We start from the raw sequence: 12,860 nt of genomic DNA, 5'->3' as shown, positions 1-12,860 counted from the left end.
ATCTAAGTACTATAATTAAACTTTTAACTTTAGAAGATACTTTTAAACTAGAATTTATACTTAGTAATTAAAGAGATAATAAGTAGTTATTAATAGATATATTTAATCTAAGACTTACTCTAAGTATAAAGTAGAATCTTAAGAAGTTAAGCTAAAGTAAGTATAAGTAATTTATAGATCTAGAAATAAATATATTATAAGATTAAGCGAGAAGTCTACTTTATTTAATAAGAATTAAGATATAAATTCTAATTAGATTACCTTTAATAATAATAGAAGAACTTATATTAGTACTAGCTATAATAAGAGTACTAAGAGAATAATTATAAGCTAAAATAATAGAAATATTAAGAGCTAATATATATATATAAGAATATATTAAGAGCTTATTAAATAATAGTTTACTAAGCTTAAATACTATAAGTAATATAAAAGTAAGATAAAAATGTAAAAGAAAGAATAAAGAAGAAGTATTTATAATACTTAATATTATCTTTTAAGAAATATATAGAAGTAATTTAAATATTAAGAGTAACTTAAACCTTAAGAGTAATTCTTTTAAAGATATATATATAAATCTATTATATAAGCTAGATTAGCTTCTTACTACTTTTATACTTAATTAATATAAGATAATTAAAAAATAAAAAGAGCTTAAATATATAATATAAATAATATACTTAATAGTTATAGTAATAATCTAAGTAAGCTATTTAGTACTAAATAAGAAGATCCTACTTCCTAAAGTTAAAGTTTAAGACTTATTACTAAAGCTAAGATAATAGATAAATCTTAAGAATCATCTAATAGAAAAATAGTTTATTTAAGATATATATTTAAAAATAAAGAATATAAATAAATATAGATATTAGAAACTAGAAGTATATAACTTTAAGTTAATAAGCTTACTTATTCCCTTAATATAAGTATTTAAGTATAAAGTAGATAATAATAGATATATAAGTAGATATTAATCTTATATTATTATTTATAAAGATCTCTAGAATAAGAATATAATTATATTAATATATATAAGTATACTCTTAGTAAAGTTATTCTATATAGCTATAGTACTTATAATAAAATTTAACTTAGAAATTAAGTACTTTAATATAATTAATACTTTTATTAATACTCTTAGAGATATTAATAGTAAAATTATATACTATTAGTTCTCTCTTAAGTTCTAAAAGCTTAGCTTTATATTACGAGTTAATTAAGCTCTTTATAAAATAAGAAACTTACTATACTTTTAGTATAAGTATATTAATAGTACTTTAATAGATCTAGAGCTTTTTCTATACTTAGAAGAACCTTATATATTTATAAATAAGAAGTATAAAATATTTATCTTATTTTATATAGATAATATCTAAGTACTTTACTATTATAATAATTATCTACTTAATAAGTAGATTATTAATAAGCTAAAGAAAGTATATAATATATATAATCTTAAAAATATTTAGTAATTCCTTAGAATTAAAGTAGTATAAGATAGAAAGTATAAGATAATTACTTTTATTTATAATTAATATATTAAAAAGATTACTTATAAGTTTAAGTTAATAGATAGAAAATACTTAAGTATATTACTTCTACTTATTAATCTTTAAAAGTATATAAGATAAGCTACTAAGAAGTAAATTAAGGCGTTTTAAGAGTATATAAGCTTAGTCTTATATATAATAATTATTATAAGATTAGATATAGCTTTTACTACTATTATATTCTTAAGGTTTATAATAAACTTAGGACTTAAGTATTTTACTACTATTTATTAGCTTATATATTACCTCTTTAGAATATATTTCCTAAGTATTATATATAATAGAAAATATAAAAGCTTTCTTATATATATATCTGATATATCTTTTACTAATAATATAGAAATATAATACTTATTATAAAAATATATAATTATAATATTTAGTAGTTTAGTAATTTAGAAAGTAAGCTTAAAAGCTATAGTAACTACTTTAATAATAGAAGCTAAATTACTTTTATTAAAGTATATAAGTAAAGAAGTAATAGCTTTATAATAGTTCTTTAAAGATCTAGTACTTAAAATTAGTAAGATATAAAAGATCTTTTATAATAATTAATAGATAATTAAATTAGTTATAAGTAAGAATAAAAGGATTATAATAAAACTTTATTATATAGATATTTAAAATATATAATTAAAATAAGAATATACTTATAGATTATTTAAAGTAACTTATATTCTAACTACTAATATACTTACTAATAAGCTTATAAAAAATCTATTTTATTAGAAATTTAAATACTTTAAAGCTTTTCTTAACTTTAAAGATTATATATTAATAATAAAAGAGCTTTAATTATAATTATTTTAAGCTATAGTTTAAAAGAGTTATATAAACTTTTTATTTATACTTTAAATAAAATAAGTATCTTTCCTTTAGAATACTAAAAGATCTACTTAATTCTACTATAAGCTTAAGTAAATCTACTTAGAGCTTAATAGAAATCTAATAAAAGTCTATTAATTTAGTATAAAAATCTATTATAAATTCTATAAAATAAAGAAAAGATCTAATAAAAAACTAAAGGAAATCTATACTCTAGCTTATATAAGCTTAGCTATCTACTAGTTAATAAAGATATAAAAGTACTAAAAGTATCTATAATATACTTCTAATCTAATATAAATAGCTTATTAAATCTACTAAATCTATTATTATTATTATTATCTTTCTTATACTTATAAAAAAAATATCTAAGATATATTAAGATCTTATTAAATAAATTATTATCTTTCTTATTCTCTTTAAAGCACTTAGTCTTAAAAGTAACTTATAAAGCTTAATAGTATTATACTTAGTCTTATTATATATTAGTTATAAGATCCTAAAACTAGAAAAACTTTAGCTTATAATCTTATTATTCTTATTAATAGTAGTAATTAGATACGTAGTAATAGAAGTAATTATATTAGATATAAAAGTATATATATAACTAAACATATAATTATAATAATAATTACTACTTAAAGTAGTATTAATATAGTAGTAACTTTTATTACTTTTACTAGAGAGCGCGAACTAGATATATTTAAGATATAAGTAAGTAAACTTATTTCTTATAAGTATTATTAATATATATTAATAATATAGATTCTAAGAAATAATCACTTAAGAAGTAAATAGAATAATTACTTACTTTTAACTCTTTTTATAAGATTAGTTTTCTTATATAACTCTAACTTTATTAGAAGATTAATAGAAGTAAAAGTAATTATAGATTTATAAGATAACTTTAAAGTAATAATAGTTCTTTTTTTTTTACTAAACTTAAATATAATAATTAATAAGAGATTGTTAATAAGGGAAAAATAGCGTGAATAACTTAATAAGAGAGTAGATAAATAAGTATAAGTATAAGATATAACTTTAAAAGAAGAAAGAAGCTTATTATTATTCTTATTATTATTATAGGTATTATTATTAGCTTTATTAAGATTATCCTAAGGAGAACTAGAATATAAAAGTAAAGTAGGAATAAGAGTAGAGAGCTTATTATTATCTTCTTAATTAGATTATATAATAACCTCTTTATTAGAAATAGAATTTTTATACTTTTTATTAGCTTTCTATATATAAGTTAGCTAAATTAAACTCTATATATATATAAGAAATATATATCTTTACTAATAATAATTATATAAGGAAGTAAATATTAAAGAATAAAGATAAAATATAAATTACTTACTTAGCTAGTTAAATAATCTCTAATTCTCTTAGTTAAAGCGGAAATAGTAAAGAAACACTTAGTAGAAAGTCTTTTTAGCGTAGACTCTTCTTAAAAGATTTAGAAGTAAGTTAATAAAATATAATAATATAATAAAGAGATTAATTACTTAAAAAAGTATTAGAAATAAGTAATAAAAAAAAGAAAGAGAAAGAAAGTAAAAGTAAAATATAAGCGCGAGTATATAGTATATAATAAGCTTAAAGTTATAAAATTATAAAAAGAAGACTATATATATATATATATATAAGTATATAATATAATTATAATTACTTAACTTATAAGTAAATTATTAACTAGATTACTTAAACTAGTTAATTAAGAAGCTCCTTTAAATATAATAATAATTACTTATTACTATACTTTCTAAACTTATATATAATTACTTAATCTAGCTAATTAGTATACTTATAATAGCTATAGAGCCTTACTTTAAATTTAATAATACTTTATATATAGAATATATATATATTACTTAGATTTAGATATTAGAATAATTTCTATTAAGAATCTTATACTTAGATCTTTATATATTTACTTAATTTAATTAAACTATATATAGCTTTAAAGTATATCTTAATATTTAGATTTTATTTATTTATAAACTTACTTAATTAAGTAATACTTTACTTCTAAGCGCGTTTACTATTATATATAACTATAATATATTTCTTTTATTACTAAGTATATAAGTAGCTAGATATAGAATAATTACTATTATACTTATTTAAAAAGTATAATTACTATATAGAATACTTATTATATTAGACTTAATCTTATATTTAGTATATTTAATAATAAGCTCTTATAGATTTAAATATACTATAGAAGTATATTAAATACTAGTGCTATATAAGCTTATCTTAGGTTTAGTATATACTTAGTAAGTATATTATATATATATAGTATACTCTTAGCTTCTAATTCTAGAAAGTAATACTCTTTTAAATATATCTTTTAATATTATAACTTCTATTTAATTAAGTAAGCTCTCTACTATATGAAAGCCTGCTTCACTACTATACGATAAAAGCTTTAAGACTATCTCTTAAAAAATCAGGTCTATATTTAATATTAAAAGAGATTATAAATTTCCTAGACTCTTATAATAATAGTTTAAGCGTAAGAGAATACTTAACTAGATAAATAAAAAACTAAACTACTACTAGACTTATTATTTAGCCTCTTTTTAAATAAGATTTAAGGTAGTAATTTAAAAGGGAACTAAGTATAATAAATACTTTATTAGAACTTACCTAATATATTATCTTTATTTATAGAGATTATAGCTCCTAATAATATAGAAATAAGGTATTAAGATAACTAAGGGAGGATATAAATAAGCGATCCCTTAAAAAGCTAAGTTTTATTTTAGTATCTAGACTACTAAGAACTTTTATATATTAAACCCTTTATAGAAAGTAAGAATCTCTATAGAGCCTCTTTACTTATTAATATTAAGAGAGAGGAATTATTTCTAATAAGACTAAAAAGATAGTATATTAGTAAAAAGTTCTAGGTTCAGGTAGTAGCTAGTAGTCCGCCCTTAGTGCTATTTCTGCTATTTCAGCTAAAGTTATATATTAAAAAATTTAGAAATATATTAGTAAAAAGTTCTAACGCCGGGTATATATACTACCTGCTATTTTCACTATTTTCACTAAATAATCGCTTTTTACACTTAAAGCGCTTTAAAATATAAGAAGCTATTATATATTAGCTTTAAATAATAAAAGGCCGCCTTATATACCTTAAGCGTCTTTTATAAGACTTACTTTTATATATAAGCTAAACTTAATTAAGAAAGATATAATATTTTTAATTAAAATTAAAAATTAAAAGTTAAGTTTATTTTTAGATTTTAAATTAACTAAAAATAATTAGGCTAGCGTAGATTTTAACTAAGAATTTAAAAAAACCTATACTTTCTATATATATCCTTAAAACTAATCTTACTAAGCTTTTAATACTATAAATATCTACGCTAAAAAATCGCTAATAAGCTTATAATTTAATTTAAGTAAATTTTATATAAGAGTAAGCCGCCGCTTTACCTAATCAGGTGATATAAGCTTAATAATACTTCTTATAAAGTATCCTTATTAGTATCCTTAGTATCCTTAGTATCTTTAGTATCCTTAGTATTCTTAGTATTATTAAAGCTTTTAGTAAGCTTACTAATATATTTTATATACTTTAAGCTATATAATAGCTACTACTTCCTTAGAAAATTAAATAAGAAACTCTTAGAATAGTAAGTAGGCTTATTCCGGATCCTTTACTACGTAAGAAAGCTTACTTATAAGCTAGAATTTCTCCTTTAATAGAAGATACACTTAGTAATTTTAGTTACTTACTTTATTCCTACTCTAAAGATACCGGACTTATATACTAAGGTAGTAATACTAAGATAAGAGCTAATCTAGGATATACTAAGCGATATATTAGAATAGAAGAGTTAAAAGCTAGAGCGTATAGTTAATAAGAGAATTACGCGCTATAACTAAAAGAATAATATAAAGTACCTTATTAAGTATTTGAGTTAAGGAAATAAATATAACGACTAGTAGCTAGTAAAACTCTTAACTAACGCGATAGAACTTATATAGGACTATAAGAATAGAGTAATAAGTGTTCTTATACGCGAGAAATTAACACGTAATAAAGTAGCTCTTCAGCCTTGCTATCGTAGTAAACTACTTAAATAATAGTAACTAAAGTAGTATTCTTATCCTTACTACTTTCGCCTTAGCGCTAAAATATCACTTATAAGTTACGTAAATAATACTATTTATTTTATTTTTAAATATAATACTACTTTTACTTTATAATACTATAGCTTTTTATCTTCGCCTAGCTAGTTATACTATTATATATCGCCTATTATAGTACTTAAAATAGTGAAGCTTACTATAGTAGTATTAAAGACTCTCTTAAGTAAGAAAATAAGCGACTTTAAAGCGTTTAAGTTAATCTTGAACTTCTTTAAAAATAGTAATATTCTAGCGCTTTCTAAGCTCTAAGAGTTCTATAACAAAACTTATAAAGACTCTCTATACTATAAGGTATTATACGATAAGTTTAAAAATAACTTACTTATACTAACGGAGATATAAAAGTAGTAAGTCTTAGCTAGCCTTAATACTATTATAATACCTTAGCTATTAAGCTATACTAACGACGCTTAAGATAGTATTTATATCTACCTTAAGATCTTCTCTCTTTAAGTCTAAGTATTAGCTTCTTACGAGCTTACTCTTTCTAACTAATAAGTACTTATAAAAATATATCGCCTTTTAGATACTTTATTAGAATTACCTTGAGTATTAGCTAGTAAGTGTTATATTACTAGATCTACTACTAACGCTATACTAAAAGCTAGTATTATTATAAGCGAAGCTTAGGCTCCTAAGAAACGTAGCTACTTATATACTAAGCTAGTGGTATAAGAATAGTCTAATAAAGAAGCTAGTCTATTGAAGAAAGCTAAAAAAAAAGCAGATAATATAGATATAGAGTTAATTCTATAACTATATAAGCTTACGCTAGAGCTAAGTAAAGAGAAGTTAAGTAAATAACTCCAAGTAAGAGTTAATAGTAAGGATAATATTATACTAGATAGATTCTGAGAATTACTTAGTACTATTCTTACTTTAACTATCCTTAGTATTAATAGCGCAGATTATACTCGCCTTATCTAGTTTAATAGCCTTTATATAGCTAACTTAGCTTATACTTTATATAAAGACCTTCTTTATACTACTATAGTAATCTAAGGTATCTTTCTTCGTAATATATAAGAAAACGCGTTTCTAAAATAAGTCGACGTAGCTAATTATCTTATATAACTCCCAGATATTAAATACCTTTATACTATAGCGTATTTACTAGACTGCCTCCTATTAGTTATAGTAGTATAAACTAGCGGTAATTGAGATAAGATCTATATTATTACTAATACTATATGATATACTACTAGTATTATATATAGCGATATATCTTATAATACTAATAATATCTCTATTTTATTATTACGCTATTATAAAATAACCTATAGCAGATATCTACTTAACTATAATTATTAGAATACTACTAACTTCGTCTCTGCTATAAATAGTAATAACGCTAAGAGAGCTTACTTTACTTATAATATATATAATAGTAAGCTTAATAAGAGTAATAATAAAGTAATAGCTACTTTACTTATATTAGCTAAAGTAACTTTAATCTATAATAAAGTAAAGTATAAGAAGTAATTACTAAAAAGCGAGATTATTAAAACTACTTATACTATACCTCCTAACTAAGTCCGTCGCTTAAATAGCTAATAGTATTATAAACTAGATAAGCTAAGATAATACTACGACGCTCTTTAAGGATATAATATAAATAACGAAGGAATATATATTTCTGAGTCGGAGAAGGATAAGTAGTTATAGCACGGTAGTTATTTAGAAGAGCTATGGCTTGTATTTCAATTTTCCTTATTACGTTATTACTATATACTTATAGCACGCTTTTAAAGCGTTATTATATTTTCCTTTATTATTATTATTTATTATTTATTCCTTAAGAGTAAGAAACGTCTTAAGGGAGACTATTATTATAGTTATAACACTAGTATAGCGTTATACTAGCACCTTCCCTATTAGATAGCGACTACCTTAAGTAGTACGCTTATTTCATAAGAAGAATATATCCTTTTACAACCTCACTTACCGTATTATAACAGTTATATAAAGACTTAATCTAATCTTCTACTTTTTAAATAAAGATACTACTATTTCTATCTAAACTAATATAGCTTATAAGTATTTCCTAATTAGTCTTCTTTATAATCTTAAATCGATTTTTATCTAGAAGAACTAAATCAGAGCTAACTTACTTAGCTTTAATAATTATAGCTTTAATAGTAAGAGAGTTTAGAACTATATCTTATATATATTAATTAATCTATCTTATTTACTTATAAATAGTCTAGTACTTACTTTTTTTTATTACTTTCTTTCCTCTTACTAATAGCTTAATATTAGTTAAAATAATATAAATATTAAGTATATAACTTACTAATTTATTTACTAGTATAAAGTAAAGAATCCTTAAAAAGCTATTTTTAATTAGCTTTAATATTATCTCTTTTAAAATATACTTATTATATCTAATATATACTTTATAAACTAAGCTTAACTTATAATAGTATCTTTTACTACTATTATAGCTTTAAGCTATTTTCTTAATATATTTTAGAAAAGAATATTGATAAACTTTAATAAACTCTTTAAGTTTAGATTAATTATATTTTCTTAGTAATCTTTATTAAAAAGCTTTAAGTCCTCTGCTTTTCTTATTATCTTTTTACTTCTAAACTATTTTAAGTAATAAAAGTAGTAAAGAAGAATATAAGTTATTATTTTACTTATAATATAGTATAAATTAATATTTACTTTTAATATAATATATACTTATATATTTTATTTCCTTATATTATTAGTAAGATTATTAATATTTAAATCTCTAATTTATTTACTTTATATTAAAAAATATATACTACTTATTTCTATAAAAATATACTTTTATAAAATCCGAGTTATCTAATAAATTATTTAGATTAGTATTAAAAGAAGTCTTAATAAGTTTCTTTACTACTTTAGTATAAGTAACTTTAACTACTTTAATAACTTTCTTATAAAGCTTAGTAAGAATTACTCTTTATCTTTTATTATTTATCTCTTATTAATTTATATAAATAGAACGAAATAAAGCTATTATACCTTAGTATTAGCTAGTAACTATTACTTATATCTAAACTTATAATTATTATTTATAAGAGTATATAATACTACTTTAGTATTATAACTCTATTTATAATAAGCTAATATAATTATAATACTAATTACTACTATAATAGAACTATTAATAGAGGTAAACTAAGATTTAATTATATTATATATTATATTAATAAAGTGTTTCTTTTATTAGTAAAGTAAAGTTAAATACTTTATTATAACTTCACTTATCTATTTTATTTAACTTAGCTTATTTAGATATTAGCTATAGCTTTTACTTAGTAATTTAGAAAATATATTTTTAAGATCTAATAATAATATAATATAATTTTATATTAATCTCTTTTAGAATTTTACTTAAGTATTAAGATCTTTTATCTTAGTATAACTACTAAATACTTATTAAATTATTTATTTAATAAACTAAAGTAAATCTAATCTACGATTATTAATATAATCTCTTATTTATCTCCTATTAGTTTTATTTCTTATATTTAGTAGATAATAGACTTATTTTTTATATTATAATATCTTCTAACTTATATAATTTAAAACTATTAGTATATTTCTATTAATAGATTAATTCTTAGTATATTATAATTACTTAACTTAGTTTCTACTTATTTTCTTTAAGCTAGAATATATATTTAATCTTATATATCCTTATAATCTACGCTAAGCATATTAATACTAATACTACTTAGATCTCTTATTTACTATATATTATAAATCCTTAGATAACTAGATTACCTCTCTCTTAATAGTATTTTATAGCGCCCTAAGGGAAAAATATACTATTTCTTAGTAATAATCTTTATATTTATATCTAAACTTAAGTTATCTAATTATATAATTATCTAAGAGTTTAGTTACTTGAATAATAGAAAGAAAAGTAGCTTTTATAATTAAAGTCGATTTAGATCTCTTATTATTATCTCTAATTGCTATAAAAGTTAATATAAAGTTTAAGGAATTAGTAATAAGAATCTTATAGTAATTAATATATAGAAAGAGCTATAATTTCCTATAAGTTATTATAAAATAAGTTACTCTTCTTTCTAGCTATAAAAATAAGTATAATAATTTTACTATTTAAGCTTATTTTTAATATAGTTAACTTAAGAAATTCTTTATTTATTAATTTAAAAAGCTACTTTATTTTAAGATTAATTATTTTAGTAAAGAAAAGAAATATTATATAAATATAAGACTAATAATATATATTACTTACTAGAATAGAAGTATATCTATCTATTATCTTAAATTTCTTAATATACTTCTACTTAGTATTTTTATTTAGTTTATACTATAGTTTATAATTAGTAAGAGCTATATTAGAAGCGATTTACTACTACTCTTTAAAGTAAATATATTTATAAGTTAAGAATTTATTTAAAGGTAATTTAATAACTATATAACTAAAGAACTTACTTTTTATTATAAAGTATAAAAAGAGTCTTTTAATAAGAGAAGTAATAGAAGTAATAATTACTATAAAGACTTCTATATAATAATAACTAGCTTTTAAATTCTTATTCTATTAATTTCTAAGTACTTTAAGCTTATCTTCTATTTAATTATATAAGATAAGATCTACTATTTACTTATTTTATATTATTAATTTAATAAACTTAATAATATCTAAAGAATTAGATATTAATAAGGTACTAGATATCTAAATATAAGATATTTTATAGAAAGTTTAATTAAGGAATTACTATTAGAATATAAATTACTTTAGTTTATAGTTTTAAATAGAGATTATAGCTTTAATTTTAGTTATATAAGGACTTATATATTAGAAAAGTAAGCTTATATACTTAATAAGTTTAGAATTAATAATCTTATAAGTACTATCCTTTTCTTTTTTTTCCTTATATAGCTTAATATATTATAAATAAGAATAGATATTCTCTTTAGATTCTAAGAAGTGTACTTTAACTAAATTACTTATAAATAGAATAAAGATCTTAGAATTCTATAAGTATAATATAACTATTAATATATCTAGTAGTTATTTACTACTTATAAGTTTATCTTCTAGATAATTAAGTGCCTTAAGATAGTATATCTTTATTCCTTAAGGATTCTACTATTATTTTAGAGTTATAGTATCTAAGTAATAGTATTATATAATTAAATATCTTTATTTATTTTAATATCTTCTTAGTATAATAGTAATATTACTTTTATTTAAATTTAAGTAAGCTTTAAACTTAGTTTCTTATATCTTAAGTAAAGCTATTAGTACTAATACGATTATTATATCTAATCTCTACTTTATAAAGCAGCTAAGTAAGCTATAATAGTAAGTCCTTTTTAGTTAATATACTTATCTAAGAAATATAAAATATACTTTTATATATAGTTATATATATAATAGTAATAAAACTTAATAAATAATATAGTTATCTTTCTTATACTTATACTTAGTATTATAAAATATCTACTCTTAACTTTATCTCTAAATTTAAGACTTATAAAAGATAAATATATTTATATAAGTAGTAGTATCTAAGTAAAACTATAAATAAAGATTTATTACTTAGATTCTTTTCGCTTTAGATTATAATAGAAAAATTTATAACTATTAAGCTAAATCTAACTTATTAGATATATAGTATAATTAAAATCTATAAGATTATCTATTATTTTATATAAAAAGGTTAGATAATAAATACTTAATAATATAGAATTGAATATACTACTATATATATTATATTAACTAATACTTTTTAAAATCTTAATAAGTAGTAGTATATAACTTCTTATTAAGGAAATCTTCTTATAATAGTTTATATTTTTTTTATATCTACTAGATCTGTATTATTAATATTAATATTATTATCTTTATTTATTTCTAGCTTTTTAGTATATCTATTTTCCTTTAATTCGAATATTAAAAGCTTTTTTTCAGAATTCTTCGAGTTATTAGAGTTATTAGAGTCTTTTATTTTAGTATTAATAGAAGCTCTTTTATTAGAATTATCTTTAGAATCTTCTTTTCTAAGTAATTCTAATATATTAAGTTTTATTAGAGTAAGCTAAGCTAAGTTTATAATTAAAGAAAGCTTTATAAGTTACTAAGAGCTAGCTATAATACTTTAATTTTATAGTATATAATTATAGTTTATAAAAGTGATAATTTAATACTTTTTAATAATAAGTATAATAGACCTTTTAGTTTTCTTAAGTAAGATATTATAAGAAGAAAGGCGCTATAAGTAAAAGTCTAAGAAAAAGATATAATTATATAGTTATATATTATTAAATAAGATACTAATAGTAAAATAGAAAGGA

Source organism: Cadophora gregata (assembly GCF_030347475.1).
Source record: "Cadophora gregata isolate MNR1 chromosome Unknown scaffold_9, whole genome shotgun sequence".
NCBI classification, from domain to species: domain Eukaryota; kingdom Fungi; phylum Ascomycota; class Leotiomycetes; order Helotiales; family Ploettnerulaceae; genus Cadophora; species Cadophora gregata.
This window is presented reverse-complemented; position numbering follows the sequence as displayed.